Source organism: Coregonus clupeaformis, unplaced genomic scaffold, assembly GCF_020615455.1.
Source record: "Coregonus clupeaformis isolate EN_2021a unplaced genomic scaffold, ASM2061545v1 scaf1447, whole genome shotgun sequence".
Classification (NCBI taxonomy): domain Eukaryota; kingdom Metazoa; phylum Chordata; class Actinopteri; order Salmoniformes; family Salmonidae; genus Coregonus; species Coregonus clupeaformis.
Genome location: NW_025534901.1, coordinates 35,486 through 53,709, shown reverse-complemented (window position 1 = coordinate 53,709; position 18,224 = coordinate 35,486). Strand labels below are relative to the sequence as shown.

Genomic DNA, 18,224 nt, shown 5'->3' with positions numbered 1-18,224 from the left:
GAAGAGCGGTCTCCATCTCCTGGTTCGCTCTCTCGGCTTGCCCGTTGGTCTGGGGGTGATATCCAGAGGACAGGCTGGATGCAATGCCCAAAGCTTTACAGAAAGCTTTCCACACCTGGGAGACAAACTGGGGACCCCTGTCAGAGACAATATCCGTGGGTAGACCATGAGAGCGGAACACATGTTCAACCAAAATATCAGCCGTCTCTCTGGCAGTGGGCAGTTTAGGTAGGGCCAAAAAATGAGCGAACTTAGAAAAACGATCAATCACCGTAAGAATGACAGTCTTACCAGATGAGGGGGAAGTCCAGTGACAAAATCCATAGCGATATGCGACCAGGGCCGGCTGGGTATAGGTAGAGGTCGTAGATGACCAGCGCTGGCCTGGGTGGAGTTTTTACTTCGTGCACATACCGTACAAGCAGCAATGAAGGCTCGAGTGTCCGCCTCCATCGTGGCCCACCAGAACTTCCGTCGCACAAAGTCAAGGGTCCGCGAAACTCCAGGGTGACAGGTAAGGGGAGACGAGTGAGCCCACTGAAGTACCTGGGAGCGAGCAGACTCAGGGACAAACATCCGGTTAGGAGGACCCCTCCCAGGGTCAGCTTGCTGATGTTGAGCCTGTCTAACAATCCCCTCGATGTCACATGTGATGACTGCAATACTGCAGGTAGGAGGCAAAATGGGTTCAGGGTTACTACCAGTATCAACAGCCGAATGAACACGAGACAGGGCGTCAGGCTTGACGTTGCGTGACCCAGGACGGTAAGACAGAGAAAAAATTGAATCTCCCAAAAAATAGTGCCCACCTGGCTTGACGGGGGGTTGAGCTGCTTCGCTGACTGGAGGTAAGCCAGATTCTTATGATCCGTCCAAACGATGAAGGGTTGTTCCGCCCCCTCCAACCAATGTCGCCACTCCTCGAGAGCCAGCTTAACGGCGAGCAGTTCACGATTTCCAACATCATAATTCCTCTCTGCCTGAGAAAGTTTCCTTGAGAGAAAAGCACAGGGATGCAGTTTGTTATCTTCCGGAGAACGTTGTGACAACACTGCACCTACCCCAGTGTCGGATGCATCCACCTCCACGACAAACTGGCGGTCGGGGTCCGGCTGCATCAGAATGGGAGCCGAGGCGAAGCGATGTTTCAGTTCTTCGAACGCTGATTCGGCCCCCTTCATTCCAAGCGAACGGTCGTGAGATGGAGGTGAGAGCGGTGAGTGGCGCCGCAATGCGGCTGTAGTCCTTGATGAACCTCCTATAGAAGTTCGCAAACCCCAGGAATCGTTGAAGTTGTTTGCGGGTAGAGGGAGCTGGCCAGTCCGTGACAGCAGAGATCTTAGCTGGGTCCATCCGCAGCTCCCCCTGAGCTATGATGTAACCCAAAAAGAGGTCTCAGACACATGAAATTCACATTTCTCCATCTTCACAAACAGTTTGTTCTCCAACAACCTTTGCAACACCTGGCGCACATGCAGTTCATGTTCCTGGGAGGACTCTGAGAAAATCAAGATATCATCCAGATAGACAAAAACAAACCGATTCAACATGTCCCGAAGGACATCATTGACTAGTGCCTGAAAAACAGCAGGGGCATTAGACAACCCAAAAGGCATAACCCGATACTCAAAATGTCCCAAGGGTGTGTTGAAGGCAGTCTTCCATTCATCACCCTTACGAATGCGCACCAGGTGATACGCATTTCGTAGATCCAGTTTCGTAAAGATGGTAGCACCATGAAGGAGGGGAAAAGCAGAATTAATCAAAGGCAGAGAATACTTGTTCTTAATGGTGATGTTGTTAAGTCCACAGTAATCAATACAGGGTCTGAGGGTCTTATCCTTCTTAGCAACAAAAAGAATCCCGCTCCTACAGGTGACGAGGAAGGACGCATAATACCTGCCGCCAAGGAGTCCCGAATGTAGTTCTCCATAGCCTCCGTCTCCGGCCGGGAGAGATTGTACAGGCGACTGCTGGGGAGCGGGGCTCCTGGCTGGAGGTCAATGGCGCAGTCGTAAGGCCGGTGAGGAGGAAGAGAAGTAGCTCTGTGTTTGCAGAAAACGGATGCCAGGTCATGATACACGTCAGGAACAGCGGAAAGATCCATGGACTCCAGTGGAGGTTGAGGCACAGTACTGGCAGGAGTCTGAGCAGAACACAAACAATTCACATGACAAAATGTGCTCCATGAAACAATGCTACCTGTCACCCAATCAATGTGTGGATTGTGTTTTATGAGCCAGGGGATACCAAGGACCAGGGGAGTCTGTGGGCAGTCGATAATATGGAATTGAATGTTCTCCTGATGATTTCCCGACACTCTAAGACAAACAGGAACAGTCTGATGGGTAATGCGGGTCAACAATTGTCCATTTAGACCCTTAGCCTGCAGCGGACAGTCCATAGGAACAGTCTCCAAATCCATTTGTTGAGCCCACTCTCTATCCAAAAAGCTTTCGTCGGCACCAGAGTCAATCAGCGCACTAACAGAGAAATTATGGGACTGCCACTGGAGGGATGCCTGGAGCAGAATGCGGGGAGAAGAGGAAGAATCCGCTGCTCGGCTCACCAAAACTTCTCCCATAAATGATGAGCCGGCCCTTTTCCCGGACGAACTGGGCAGGAAGGAACGAAATGACCAGCTTCTCCACAATACAGGCAGACCCGAGCCTGAATACGACGTGCACGCTCCTCTGAGGACAACCGTGCACGACCCACCTCCATGGCTTCGGGTTCAGTCCTCCTCGTATCGACTCGGGAAGACACGGCTCTCTCCGTAGGGACGATGCAGGGAGGAGTTTGTTGATGACAGACAGGTTGCTTGGAACTAACACTCCTCTCCCGGCGGCGCTCCCGAATCCGATTATCCAACCTGATAGTGAGTGAAATAAGATTATCCAGCGTAGGCGATTCATCATATGACACCAATTCATCTTTTAAGGTCTCAGACAAAGCATTGATGAACACTCCTTGTAATGCCTCGTCATTCCAACCACTCACTGCTGCTAAAGTCCGAAACTCCACTGCCATCTCCGCCACACTACGAGCCCCCTGCCGAAGAGAAAACAGCCGTTTCGCAGCCTCCTTGCCTCGTACGGGGTGGTCAAAAACCTTCCTCATCTCCGTGGTGAAGGCAACGTAAGCGTTGCAAATGTCCGACTGACTCTCCCAGACCGCGGATCCCCAGGCACGAGCGGAACCGCTAGTAGAGTTGATAAGGTAGGCAATACGGGCTCTTTCTGAGGCGTAGGTGAGGGGCTATTGTTCAAACACTAACGAGCATTGAGTCAAAAAATCGCCACAGGTTCCAATGTTCCCGTCATAGCGCTCTGGAGCAGGAACAAAAGGCTCTCTGATCTGGGCTGAAGGGGTAGTAAGGGCAGATACTTGATTGGAGAGTAATTGAACCTGATTAAGCAGCACCTGACTGTCCTCAGCAATCGTTTTAAACAGGGTATCATGTTGGCCAAGTAAAATGCCCTGATTGGCTATGGCAGTCCAAATTTGAGTGCACTCTGGGGTGGTATCCGAGCTACTGTCTGCTGGGTTCATGTTGGTCAGATCATACTGTTATGATTTAACTGGATAAGAACCCAAATGCAGACAAGTACACCAAGCCAGAGAAGTTTTAACAGGTTTATTTACAATGTTCAAAGTCCAGGTTTCCAAATATATGGGAAGAGCAAGTCCAGGTACAGGGAGGGTAACAGATCCAGATCAGGGCAGGTGTGGTACCGTAATGTCCTAGTGTCCGTGGTGAGTCCAAAAGAGAGGTCCGGTAATGGAGAGCAGGATGGTGGTGGCAGGAGTGAAGCGGAGGCAGGAGTCAGGTTCCAAATATATGGTCGTCTTGACTATGATCTGACGATGAGTGGAAAGTTTGACCGGGTCTTAAAGGCTGAGGTGATTATGGTGAATGAGCTGCAGCTGGAACCCTGACTCCCGCACACCAGACTTCACTCCTGCAATCAAGGACAGACAGAGGGGAGGGGGAGAGCAGAGAGAGAGCTACCTAGCAGCAGTAGGCCTAACAGGCGTGACCCCCAGTCAAAACTGTTTGCTGCTCTGGCACCCCAATGGTGGAACAAGCTCCCTCACGATGCCAGGACAGCGGAGTCACTCACCACCTTCCGGAGACACTTGAAACCCCACCTCTTTAAGGAATACCTGGGATAGGATAAAAGTAATCCTTCTACCCTCCCCCTACCCCACCCCCCCAAAAAAGTGATATATTGTAAAGTGGTTGTCCCACTGGCTATCATAAGGTGAATGCACCAATTTGTAAGTCGCTCTGGATAAGAGCGTCTGCTAAATGACGAAAATGTAAATGTAAATGCATGTGAAGGACTCTATGACAAACATAAAACAAGGCAGTCAGTGATATCTTCTATTTTGCACCTAGCAAACAAAATATAGGTAGTAACACGTCTTCATTTCAGCTAGAACTTAAATTAAGGGAGCGTTTATTGATACACAAGACACTGTGAAATTTGATAGAAATGAAAATTTGTTGTAATTTTTAACTCCCACTCACCTCTGAAAATATATGTTAAAAGACATCCAAACAGAAATCCTAAGAGCAACATTACGATCCCAGGGACGCGGGTCTCCCCCTCCACCACCACGTCAGGCTTGGGCTGTTCATCTGAGGACATAGGAGAGAACAAAAGAGTGTGATAACAAGGTAAGAACACAAATAATGCCTCACTTTGTTCACAAATTCAACCGCAAGCTTCACCAGCATCTACAATAATTCCTCCCTGTCTTACTGCATAGCTGGCTGGCTTAAGAATTCCCTGCCCAAAGGTTCATGAATACACCAGTTTTTCCTGGTCAGGTCATGTGTTACAGAAATAAATCCTGGCCCTAGAAATTACTGTACCTTGGCATGTCTCCCTCACAACCCTAGAGGCGTTAGTGAGCCCGTTGCTGGCAATACAGATGAAGGTGACATTTCTGTTGGGGCTGTAAGACGACCAGACAACAGATATGTTGGCGTTGGGACTCCCCCTCCAGAAGGAGCCGTCAAACAAAGCCTCTGGCTCCCAAGAAAAGCTGGTGTCCTTCACTGTAGAGGAGCACTGAAGAGCCATCACACAGTGGCCATCCTTCAAAACGCTGAAGACCTTACAAACACTAGGCTCAACGAGACGCTCTGGACATTTGAACAGAAACAAAGGAAGGTCTTGTGAATAGATACCACATTTTACAAAAACAAAACGTGCAATGAAATTTGAATAATGTAGAGATAAAAATTAGCAACATTTTGAAATGATTAGAAATAACAGTTTTGCCTATAATAAATAGGCTATCAAACTAGTGACATGTACAAAATGTGAAATTCCTAAACTTTTACTTCTGGGTGTGGAGGGTCACTTATGTCCAATGATTGCATTTTGTCTCACTTGCGCCCCTAGAGGCAAATCTAGCATAAATCCTACAGAGTGCACATTTAAAACAGGGCACGGTTGTGATTGAGACCCTTACCTGTCACAGTGAGCCGTACCTTACTGCTGCTTATCAGCTGCTCTCCCTGACCGTGTGTGAGGAGAACAGAGTAAAACATTTCATCCCTCTCTTATCATCTCTGATCTCCAAGTCATCAGACTCAGATACATACAGGAATTAAACGACTTTATTTATTTTCTGCCTCAGAGTCTGATTGTGTTGTGCTGTTCTCTCTCCAGTCTCTCGTCATAGCTCCTGGATCCTCTACATCAGTCCTAGTAGGAGTGGTTGTGGGTCTGGTTGTTGCTGGTGTTCTACTGGTCATTCTCCTGGTCCTGCTGTGGAGATATCAAAACAGCAAAAGGTGAGACATTTACTATTTCTCATTTAATTCAAAACATTAAATTACATGTTTAGGAGAGAAATGTCTAAATATAATATAAATATTTGAAGAAAGTTCAGTACATAACACAATGTTTCTAGTTCAAAATAATATTCTGGTGACGACACCTGTCTCACAATGTCACGATCGTTGAAAAAGTGGACCAATGCGCAGCGTGGAATGCGAACATACTTTATTATAAATTCATCACACGAACAAAAAACAACAAAACGATACGTGAAGTCCTTGGTAACAGACACAAACCAACACGGAACAAGATCCCACAATACACTGTGCCAAACAGGCTGCCTAAGTATGGTCCCAATCAGAGACAACAAGCAACAGCTGATTCTCATTGCCTCTGATTGAGAACCACCCCGGCCAACATAGATACACATTGAACTAGATCTTGAACATAGAAACACAAAACATAGACTCTACACCCTGGCTCAACATAAGAGTCCCCAGAGCCAGGGCCTGACAGTACCCCCCAAAGGCGCGGACTGCGACCGCGCCAAACATAAACCGAACAGGGGAGGGCCGGGTGGGCATTCCTCCTCGGAGGCAGATCCGGCTCCGGGCATGACCACCACCCTCTAATAACCCCCCCGTAGTGCCCCTGTTCTGGTCCCGCTGGCTGGAGCTGGACTGGACATCGGTGGAGCGGATTGCTTAGGCTCCGATGTGGAGCAGCTGACCGGTACCTGACCAGGCACCGGTGAAACGGGCACGACGCGCACCACAGGCTTGGTGCGGGGAGCAGGAATGGGCCGGACCGGGCTGACGACGCGCACCCCTGGCTTGGTGCGGGGAGCAGGAACGGGCCGGACCGGGCTGACGATGCGCACCACAGGCTTGGTGCGGGGAGCAGGAACGGGCCGGACCAGGCTGACGATGCGCACCACAGGCTTGGTGCGGGGAGCAGGAACGGGCCGGACCGGGCTGACGACGCGCACCCCTGGCTTGGTGCGGGGAGCAGGAACGGGCCGGACCGGGCTGACGATGCGCACCACAGGCTTGGTGCAGAGAGCAGGAATGGGCCGGGCCGGGCTGGCGACGCGCACCCCTGGCTTGGTGCGGGGAGCAGGAACGGGCCGGACCGGGCTGATGATGCGCACCACAGGCTTGGTGCGGAGAGCAGGAATGGGCCGGGCCGGGCTGGCGACGCGCACCCCTGGCTTGGTGCGGGGAGCAGGAACGGGCCGGACCGGGCTGACGATGCGCACCATAGGCTTGGTGCGGGGAGCAGGAACAGGCCGGGCCGGCGACGCGCACCATAGGCTTGGTGCGAGGGGCAGGAACAGGCCGGGCCGGGCTGGCGACGCGCACCATTGGCTTGGTGCGGGGAGCAGGAACAGGCAGGACCGGGCTGGCGACGCGCACCATTGGCTTGGTGCGGGGAGCAGGAACAGGCCGGGCTGGGCTTGCGACGCGCACCATTGGCTTGGTGCGAGGGGCAGGAACCGGCCGGGCCGGGCTGGTGACGCGCACCATAGGCTTGGTGCGAGGGGCAGGAACAGGCCGGACCGGGCTGGCGACGCGCACCATAGGCTTGGTGCGAGGGACCGGAACAGGCCGGACCGGGCTGGCGACGCGCATCACAGGCTTGGTGCGAGGGACAGGAACAGGCCGGACCGCACTGGGAACACACACCACTGGCCTTACACAGGGATCAGGAACGGACCGGACTGGCAACACACCTCAGTACCTCTCGCCGTGCCTCTACACTTTCCTTCCCTCTACACACCAATGGCTCCCGTAACCCGGTGGCCTTCTCTCCTCATCCACTAACTCGCCCTTTATCTGCCTCCAGCAGCCCCGTCGCCCATGCCATGTGACCCCCCCCTAAAAATTTCTTGGGGGTGCCTCTCGTCTGTCCGACGACGACACTGTTGGCGCCGTACCTCCTCTCTCGCCAGGGCTTTAACCCTTGCCCATGGTCCTCTGCCCTCGAACATGTCCTCCCAGGACCACCATTGGCCCACCTGGGCCATCGCCAACTTCTCCAGCTCCCTACCCGGCGTTTGCTCCGACACACGCTGCTTGGTCCAGTTTTGGTGGGATCTTCTGTCACGATCGTTGAAAGGAGTGGACCAATGCGCAGCGTGGAATGCGAACATACTTTATTATAAATTCACCACACTAACAAAAACAACAAAACGATACGTGAAGTCCTTGGTAACAGACACAAACCAACACGGAACAAGATCCCACAATACACTGTGCCAAACAGGCTGCCTAAGTATGGTTCCCAATCAGAGACAACAAGCAACAGCTGATTCTCGTTGCCTCTGATTGAGAACCACCCCGGCCAACATAGATACACATAAACTAGATCCTACACACAGAACACAAACACATAGAATCTACACACCCTGGCTCAAGATATAAGAGTCCCAGAGCCAGGGCGTGACACACAACTATATTGATACGTACAGTATAACATCTTCTCTGTGCTTCCTATGCTGAGTATCTCTCTCCCTGTAGGCCCCCTCAGCCCCAGAGCACCAACCAGCACCCCCAACAGGACCAAGGATCTACCCAGGGCCAAGCTCCTGATACTGGGTATACACATCAGCAGCATGGTCAGTCTCTCAGCCCAGACCTCTACCACTCTCCTCTCTCTGTAACCTCATACACTGGCTCATCAACATCCACTTTGTTTACAACATGTTATCATACTATATGTTCATAGGCAAGCTGAGGAATAACTAAGATTTCTCTCTCTTTTTCGACCAACAGGTGATGCTAACATCTACGATACGATCAATCCCTCAGACAACAATGATAATGGTAGTGTAATGTAATGTTTTCAGTATGAATGTGTAGTAGCCTGCTTCTCTTCATTTAATATGACATGTAGAGTTTGACTAAGTGGAGGTGTTTGTGTATTATGTCTCAGATGCTGCTGGTGCTTCTGCTGCTGGACCACGTCATGTGACTTACGTTCAGATTCAACTGAACAAGTTGGACAAGAAAAGGAAAGGTGACTCTCAACTGTGACATATATTGAGAAAGAAATGTAGCAGTGGATCTAAGATGAGTTACAATGTGTACATATATATATAAATATATTTACAAGTTCCTCCTCCTCAGTAAAGAGAGATTATCCAAAAGAAAATCCTGTCTACTCTGAGGTGAAGACAGGGGAAGCCACAGGTAAGACCCATTCTACAGGTTGGCAGTCATTAAAATCTTAATTCGTAATTTCTGAGTTTGTGATGATGAGGTAGAATATGCATTAAGCTAATTCCTTCATTTGTTGACTGGCAATGTCCATTGTCAGTAGCAGCTGGACCTGTTGATGTGAACTATGCTGAGGTTGACCTCCAAAAGAAGGTCAAAGCCAATAAGAAGAGATGTAAGACTAGACATCCCTCCCTCCATATTCCCCCTATCAGAACCTCACTCCTCTTTGACCCCATACTGAATAGCTGTATATTATTCTGGATATTATTCTGGATATTATTCTGTATATAATTATCGTATTATGCTGATGTTCGTCCTCCTACAGAAAAAGCAACCCCACCAGCGGCAGATGGTCTTTTCTCAATTGAAGCCACACACAGCCCCAGGTAAGACTAATAGCCATATGCTATTGACACTAATACAGGTGAAGGATCTTAATTTCACCAGTTTCTCAAAGAAAGAAAATAATCCTGCAGCAAAAGGAAATTTGAATTATTGTATGTATTATAATTAATGGACATTTTTGTAGGGCTTGATACATTTGTAGTTAGGGAAAATCAAGTCTGAAATTCTAGTGGAAATTACAAACTTTAGAAGCCTTTTTTAGATCTTCAATACACTACGAGTTTGCATTTCCTGCTGTGCAGGACATTTCCTAAAACAGCAGAGTGATCAAATTAAGATGCTGCACCTGTATTATAGTTATGAAAATAATGCTCTGATATTTATTTTTCCTTTATTTAACTAGGCAAGTCAGTTAAGAACAAATTCTTATTTACAATGACGGCCTACACCGGTCAAACCCAGACGACGCTGGGCCAATTGTGCGCCGCCCTATGGGACTCCCAATCACAGCCGGTTGTGATACAGCCTGGAATCGAACCAGGGGGTCTGTAGTGACGCCTCAAGCACTGAGATGCAGTGCCTTAGACCGCTGCGCCACTCGGGAGCCCAAAGTATATCAAAGTATACTGTAACGACCCTGTATTGTGTTCTGTGTTCATGGATGTGTTATCGTTCTCATGGGTACTAGCAGGGGTTAAATATGCCAGGACAGATGGAAAGGTTGGGGGGTATGATGGGTAATCCCGCGGGGTTTTGGAATGAAAAATAGGGGTTACGGTCTCATCTCTTCTGTTCTGTTCGGGACCCTTGATTTGACATGTTCTATTTGTGTATGTTCGAGGTTTAGCGGCGTGGGTTGTGGCCTGAACAATAGCCCATTCAGGAATAAACCTGTGTTCTGCCTGTACACCTGGTGCCCGTCTCTCTTTTACTTTATGATCCAGCTGGGTCATTACATTGGTGTCAGAAGTGCTTTCGAACGACGGGATAGATCGAGATTAGGCGAGTTAGCTGTTTCAGTATAGGCCGTGGTTAGCTTTAGCGTGACTCGCATCTACGGTCAGGATGATCGGGGCGAGGCGGAAAGTTAAGGAAGAGTCGGACAAAGTGGCCGTTGTGGGCTCGGGTGTACCCGGTCGGGAGGGTCAGGCGATGACGGCTGTAGAAGAGCTGGAGAGCCACATGGCGGGAGTTAAATTGTCAGTCAGCAAGATGGCAGAACGGGCGGGTTTTCCTTCAAACCGCTCGACCAGAACAGACGTCACGGCGACGGAGATATCGACGTCACCGCGTGCGGAAATGGCTGGACCTCCTTATGTAAACAGAGATGGCAGCGCCCTATTGCCATTAGCCACGGTAGCGGCTAAACTTCCAAAGTTCAATGGACAAGGTAAATGGGAAGTTTTTTTCACTCAATTCGAGTTGTTGGCTAGAGCCGGGAGGTGGTCTGACGAGACGAAAGGGTTACAGCTTGCCCTGAGCCTGTCAGAGGAGGCGTCGGAATGTCTGCTAACGCTAGCCCCGGACGAGAGGGGCGACTACGGTGCGCTAGTGGAGGCATTGGGGGGCCGTTTCGGCAGCGATGCACAGCCCAACATGCTGCGGATTGAACTGAATAACAAAAAGAGACTTCAGGGGGAATCATTAAAGGCGTTGGCAAGTGATATTCTGAGCCTGACCAGGCGGGCTTATGCAAATATGTCGATTGGGGTGCAAGACGAGCTGGCACGGGACAGTTTCATTAGAGCGCTCTCCCCCACCGAACTGGGTAAGCATGTGCAGATGTCGGACCCAGCATCTCTGCGGGCTGCAGTGGAGATAGCCAGGAAGAGGGAGCTGATCTGGGGTGAGGGAGTGAGAGTGGAGGTTGCCAGTCAACCAGAGGTGAGAGCAGCGGCGGCCGGGGTGCCGGGGGTCACCAAACCAGAGTGGGTCGACGAGTTGGGAGGGTTAGTCAAGACCGCTTCGCTTGTCATTGAGAAGGGCTCCAGACAACATCGCAGTGTCAGCTCAACTTCCATTGTCTGCTGGGGTTGTGGCCAGACTGGCCACATTCAGCGGGAGTGTGGCAGATTCTCCAGTCAACAGGGAAACGACAGCGGGTTCTCGCGCAGGGGGCAGCGCGGGCCCATTCCTCCGCCCCCCGAACCCACAGTAAGCAGAAGATGTACCCAGCAGTGCAGGCAAGAGGGTGGGGACCTGCTTCCCCAGGGTGTAGCTGCCACCGTGTTTCCTAGTCCGGTAGTTGTGGTGGGACGTACCACCATTGGGGACTTCTGCAATGTCATCGTCAAGGTAGAGGGGGTGGAATGTTTGGCCCTGGTCGACACGGGCTCTACAGTAACCCTGGTGAGACCAGACATACTACCTGTTGGGGTGCGGGTGGAGCCGACCCTTGTCCAGCTACGGACTGTCACGGGGGAGCTAGCCCCCATGTTAGGGAAGTGTCGGGTGTCTGTGACTGTGGGGGGAGAACTGTGGGGTGTCCGGTGTGGGTAGCAGCGGTACAGGACCCCTGTATACTGGGAATGGACTTTTGAAAAACTGTGGGGCTCAGTTGGACTTAGCTTCGGGCACTTTGAGGCTGTCGGGGGGCCCACAGTGGGAATGTCGCCTTCGGGAGGGCCAGCAGGGGGCAGGGCTGTCCCTCCGTCTTCCTCCAAGCTTGCCGAAACTCCACTGGTCGTCCCGGCTGCTCCTTGGTCGTTGTTCCATCCCAGCAGCTGTCTCCGGCGGCAACGACCTTCACTCCCCATAATGGTGCAAGCACAGGCATCCCAGTAGCCCAAAACACACTGGCTCCTTCACCCCATCAGCCCGACGGGGGAAGGAGGAAGTTATCGACGCCGTTGAGGCTGTGTGGCTGAAAAACTGTCAAGGTCTGGACGAGAGACAACAGAGACAATTAAAGCAGCTGCTGTTTGACTTTAAAGATAGCTTCGCTTGGGGGAAGATGAGGTAGGGCAAACGCACCTGGTTCAGCACGACATCGACACTGGGGACAACCAACCCATTAAAATTCGGCCCCGTCGCATTCCCCTTGCCAAGAGGGAAGCAGCAGCCACAGCTATTGCTGACATGTTGCGGGCTGATTTCATTGAGCCATCAGATAGCCCGTGGTCCGCGCCGGTCGTCATGGTGCCTAAGAAAGGGGGTAAACTTAGGTTTTGTGCGGACTACAGGGGCCTAAATTCTGTCACCATTAAAGACTCTTACCCCATACCGAGGATCGATGAGTCGCTAGACCACGTCAGAGGGTCCTCGTGGTTCTCTTCCCTTGATCTGCGCAGTGGCTACTGGCAGGTGCCCCTCTCGCCTGGGGCACGTGAAAAACGGCCTTCTCCACGGATAGGGGCCATTGGCAGTTCAAGGTGCTGTGCTTCGGGCTTTGTAATGCTCCTGCCACCTTTGAGAGGCTCATGGACAGAGTGCTGGCGGGGGTTCCGAGAGACGAGTGTGTCGTGTACCTAGACGACATATTGGTACACGGCACGTCGTTTGAGGGGGCACTGGGGGCACTTAGGCGAGTGCTGGAGAGGATCTCGGGGCGGGGCTAAAATTACACCCGGAAAAGTGCCATTTCATGCAAAGGGAGTTGGCGTTCCTGGGTCATCAGCTGGGTGGTGAGGGTATCAGCACGTTGCCAGACAAAGTGGAGGCTGTGAGGGGGTGGCCAATTCCAAGGGGAAAAAAAGAGGTTAAGAGCTTCCTGGGTCTGGCATCCTACTATCGTAGGTTTGTGAAAGGGTTTGCGGGGATAGCAGCTCCTTTGAACCACCTTCTCAAGAAGGACACTGTCTTTCAGTGGACCGAAGAGCACCAGCGGGCGTTTGAGGCCCTCAAACGTGCCCTGGTGGAGGCCCCTGTCCTGTCCTCACCAGACCCAAACCGTCCGTTTATTCTGGACACCGATGCAAGCAATGAGGGCTTGGGGGCCGTGCTGGCTCAGCGTGGTTCTGACGGGGAGCACGTAGTAGCTTATTACAGCAGAACTTTTGATAAGGCTGAAAAACGCTACTGCGTGACAAGGAGGGAGCTTTTGGCTGTCGTGGCAGCAGTACGCCATTTCAAGTACTACCTGGGGGGCCTGCCGTTTGTGGTGCGGACGGATCACTCCCGCCCTGCAGTGGCTTCTCTCCTTCAAGGAGCCAGAGGGTCAGATCGCCCGCTGGTTGGAGGAGCTGCAACCCTACGACTTCCAGGTGGAGCACAGGGCCGGCCTTCGCCACAGCAATGCAGACGCCTTGTCCCGCCGCCCGTGTGCTGAGGACGGCTGTGGGTACTGCGCCAAACGGGTGGAGCGAGAGAGGGAACTGTGCATGGAGGAGGGAGTCACCGCCACGGTGAGTCAGCTGAGGGTGACAGAGTGCCGGGAGCTTGAGGCTGTGGACGTCGGGGAGTGGAGGCGTCGCCAGGAGGAGGACGCAGAGCTGCGTCCTGTGCTGGGGTTGGGTGGAAGAGAGAAGACGACCTCCATGGGGGGAAGTAGCGCCTCTATCACCAGTCACCAAAGGACTCTGGGCTAAATTCTCAGTCCTTAGAGTGGCTGAGGGAGTGCTCCAGAGGGGGTGGAAAAAGCCAGCTACTGGAGAAATGACGTGGCAGGTAGTGGTTCCCAAAAGGCTGCAAGGGAGCGTGTTACAGCAGCTTCACGGTGGAGTAGGCGCAGGGCATTTTGGGGTCTCCAAAACGTTAAAGCGCGTACGTAAAGGCTTCTATTGGGCCAGGCACAGGAGGGATGTGGAGGACTTTTGCAGGCAGTGCGATGAGTGTGCTGCTAAGAAAGGACCTCCAGGTCAGTCACACGCCCTCCTACAACAATTCCCAGTAGGGGAGCCCATGGAGAGACTGGGGGTAGACATAGTTGGACCGTTTCCAACCACAGACAGCGGTAACAGGTGGATTCTAACTGCTATGGACTACTTCACCAAGTGGCCAGAGGCTTACGCTCTCCCAGACCAGGAGGCAGAAACAGTAGCTGATGCATTGGTAGGGGGAATAATCAGTCGGTTCGGGGTGCCACAGTCTATACACAGCGACCAGGGGAGAAACTTTGAGTCACGGGTGTTCTCAGAGTTGTGTAGACGGTTAGGCGCGGAGAAGACGCGCACTACTCCGCTTCATCCCCAGAGTGATGGGCTGGTGGAAAGATTTAACAGAACATTAGCACAACAGCTGGCTATCGTTACCTCAAAACACCAGAGAGATTGGGACACCCACTTACCGTTTATTCTCATGGCATGTAGGTCGGCTGTTCAGGAATCGACTGCGTGCTCCCCAGCGCTACTAATGTTAGGTCGTGAGTTGCGCACCCCAGCCGAACTGACGTTTGGCCACCCTCCTGATAACGACGACGGGGTTTTGCCTGGCCCGAACTATGTTCGTCGACTGCAGAACCGGTTAGAAGCGGCTCACACCTTCGCAAGGGAGCAACTCGAGAACGCAGGAATGCGCCAAAAGCGCCACTATGACTCACGCGCTAGGGGGAGGCACTTTGGAGCGGGAGAACGCGTGTGGCTTCACAACCCCACGCGCAAGAAGGGGCGGTGCCCAAAGCTGGACAGTGCCTGGGTGGGGCCGTGCCTGGTGATAGAGAGAGTGGGGGAGGTGACGTACCGGGTGGAGGTTCCCCCACGAGGAAGGAAGGTGGTGGTCCACCGGGACCGATTGGCGCCCTACAGAGGGAGGAAAACGGTAGGGAATGGAAGTGAGGACTCTGATGTGAGCACACGGGGACAGTCTAGCGAGGAGACTCTAGTGCAAGCTGAGCCTGGGACGGGGGCTGCCTCTTCGGGGGGTGCTGGAAATGACATTGGGGCAGATGAGTGTTCTGGGGGTCCACCAGTGAGAGTCAAGGGGAGGCACAAGAGACTGATGCGACCTCCGGGTCGTTTTAAGGATTTTGTTTTGTAACCCTAGGGGCTAGGGTTTAGAAAGGAGGGGGCTATGTAACGACCCTGTATTGTGTTCTGTGTTCATGGATGTGTTATCGTTCTCATGGGTACTAGCAGGGGTTAAATATGCCAGGACAGATGGAAAGGTTGGGGGGTATGATGGGTAATCCCGCGGGGTTTTGGAATGAAAAATAGGGGTTACGGTCTCATCTCTTCTGTTCTGTTCGGGACCCTTGATTTGACATGTTCTATTTGTGTATGTTCGAGGTTTAGCGGCGTGGGTTGTGGCCTGAACAATAGCCCATTCAGGAATAAACCTGTGTTCTGCCTGTACACCTGGTGCCCGTCTCTCTTTTACTTTATGATCCAGCTGGGTCATTACAATACTTTATCTGTTTAAATTATACCAATAAAAAACGTTGTGTGGTGATATGTTACAGGTCCTTGAGGGAGATGGAGGGATAAATAACTTTGTGTGGTGATATGTTGCAGGTTCTTGAGGGAGATGGGAGGATAAATAACTTTGTGTGGTGATATATTACAGGTCCTTGAGGGAGATGGAGGGACACACCATCAGAGGAGGAGCAGGAGAAACCTGTGGACATGGATTATGCACACACACACACACACACAGAGCCATGCACAAACATACGTGCACACACATACATGCAAACAAAAACACACACACACACATGCATGCACTTACAAACACACACACAAAAACACAAAAGCACACACACAATAATTAATTGTACATGAAGGATTTTTCTCTTGTTTTTTTAATAAAACAAATATATTTTATTGAATCATGGTTTAATTGTGTATTATTGTAACAGCTTTTTAAACAATGATATGTGGTAATGATGATGGATCGTATCTGCAGCTACAGCAATTGTATTGTGTATTGAATTGTATTGTATTGTTTGTTGGTTAGTTATTTTGTTCTTACATTTTAGTGGGTGGATTATAACCCAGTGAACTACTCTGTCTCTACACAAAGGCTGTGTTTAGACAGACAGACCAATTTTGATATTTTTTCCACTAATTGGTCTTTTGACCAATCACAAGAAGCGAAGAGAAGGATGGGCAAACTGCAGCATCACCAGTTGGAACCATTGTGGGCAGTGTTATTGGGGTGTTCTTCGTTGGTGTGTTAGTTGTTGTAGGATGGATCATATCTGGCAAAACACCTCCATCCACTAAAGAAGAACAGCTACTGCAGATATCCTCTCTTTCAATTATTTATCTATGTTTTCACAGGATAAAAAAAGTGATAATTTACATTGTGATTTCTCATCTCCTAACAGGTTGTTGTTCTACAAGCTGACAGCCTAGTAGAATGTTCCAGCAGGTGAGAGGCCAGAACCACAGCCCTCTTCCATCTCTGAAGGTGACATCAATCCACAACACTGCAGGGAGTCCAGGAGCAGCAGTACCAGCAGTAGCAGGAGGAGAAGAAGTCCATCCAGGAGACAAAGAGTACACTTCACCAGAAGAGAGGACAGAATCACAGAGCCCTTCTGAGGCAGAGCCTACATCAGTCTTCTATGGTCTTCTACAGCACCGTACAGAAACCAGCTGCAGCACAGCGCCACCAAGTGGACAAAGACTGGAATAATTTCAACAAACCAGACACAGTGTACTGGACAAAAGGAGATACAATACCCCTCCATCCCTCTCCATAGCCAGGTTTCCATTAATTTGTCCATTGATCTTTTGTTAACATTTAGCAAGTTTGCATAGAAAATAGATGTGACAATAGAGGAGGTCCATAAAGATGGTGGCCTCCATGCACTTACCACACATTCTTTGTTTGGCTAAGTTTGGCGTATTTTACATTGCTCTCCGTTAATATTTCTTTGTATGTTCATTAGCAGAATATACATGACATTAATTTTATGTTCAAGACGCCGGCCATTTGAAAAAGTAGATTGTGCTTCATTGGCACATTGAACCATGTCGTGCGCCGCAATTTAAAAACTCAGTGGATAATGCTAAAGAAATTATGTCATATCTGAATTCTGCCAAATTTATGCACGTGCGCCATTACCTGCTATGGTGCATTTCCATTGAACTGACTTGAGAAGTCATTGATTGAATTGGACTTTCAGTTTACTTCCTGAATTGGACCCAATTAATCAATCAATCAACTATTCCATCAACCAACCAACCAGTCAGTCATCTGAGTATATCATTATTTTTCTAATATATACTGTATATCTAATTATTAATAAGATGAGGCATATTAAAAAATCTCAATTTCAGTAACTTCTGTCACATCCAGCTGGTTGTATGGATAACTACAGAAGTAAGACAGTCAATTATAGCTATAATCTTTTTTATTTGGGAATAATGTCAACAAACCAGACACAGTGTACTGCACAATAGGAGATAAATTACCCTCCATCCCTCTCAGAGACCCCCTACTAAACTACCCTCCATCCCTCTCAGAGACCCCCTACTAAACTACCCTCCATCCCTCTCAGAGACCCCTACTAAACTACCCTCCATCCCTCTCAGAGACCCCCTACTAAACTACCCTCCATCCCTCTCAGAGACCCCCTACTAAACTACCCTCCATCCCTCTCAGAGTCCCCCTACTAAACTACCCTCCATCCCTCTCAAAGACCTCCTACTAAACTACCCTCCATCCCTCTCAGAGACTTCCTACTAAACTACCCTCCATCCCTCTCAGAGACCTCCTAATAAACTACCCTCCATCCCTCTCAGAGACCCCCTACTAAACTACCCTCCATCCCTCTCAGAGACCCCCTACTAAACTACCCTCCATCCCTCTCAGAGACCCCTACTAAACTACCCTCCATCCCTCTCAGAGACCCCCTACTAAACTACCCTCCATCCCTCTCAGAGACCCCCTACTAAACTACCCTCCATCCCTCTCAGAGACCCCCTACTAAACTACCCTCCATCCCTCTCAAAGACCTCCTACTAAACTACCCTCCATC

General features: G+C 50.6%; 1 long non-coding RNA gene and 1 pseudogene across 1 annotated transcript; both read left to right on the top strand.

The window, feature by feature from the left end:
* Positions 1–9,260, top strand: part of LOC123487071 — a 32,128-nt pseudogene extending 22,868 nt beyond the window's left edge.
* LOC123487064 lies at positions 8,384–8,787 on the top strand. Its single transcript, XR_006659602.1, has 3 exons — positions 8,384–8,415; positions 8,573–8,623; positions 8,733–8,787. It is a non-coding gene; the product is annotated as an uncharacterized LOC123487064 (long non-coding RNA).
* Positions 9,261–18,224: the final 8,964 nt, after the last annotated feature.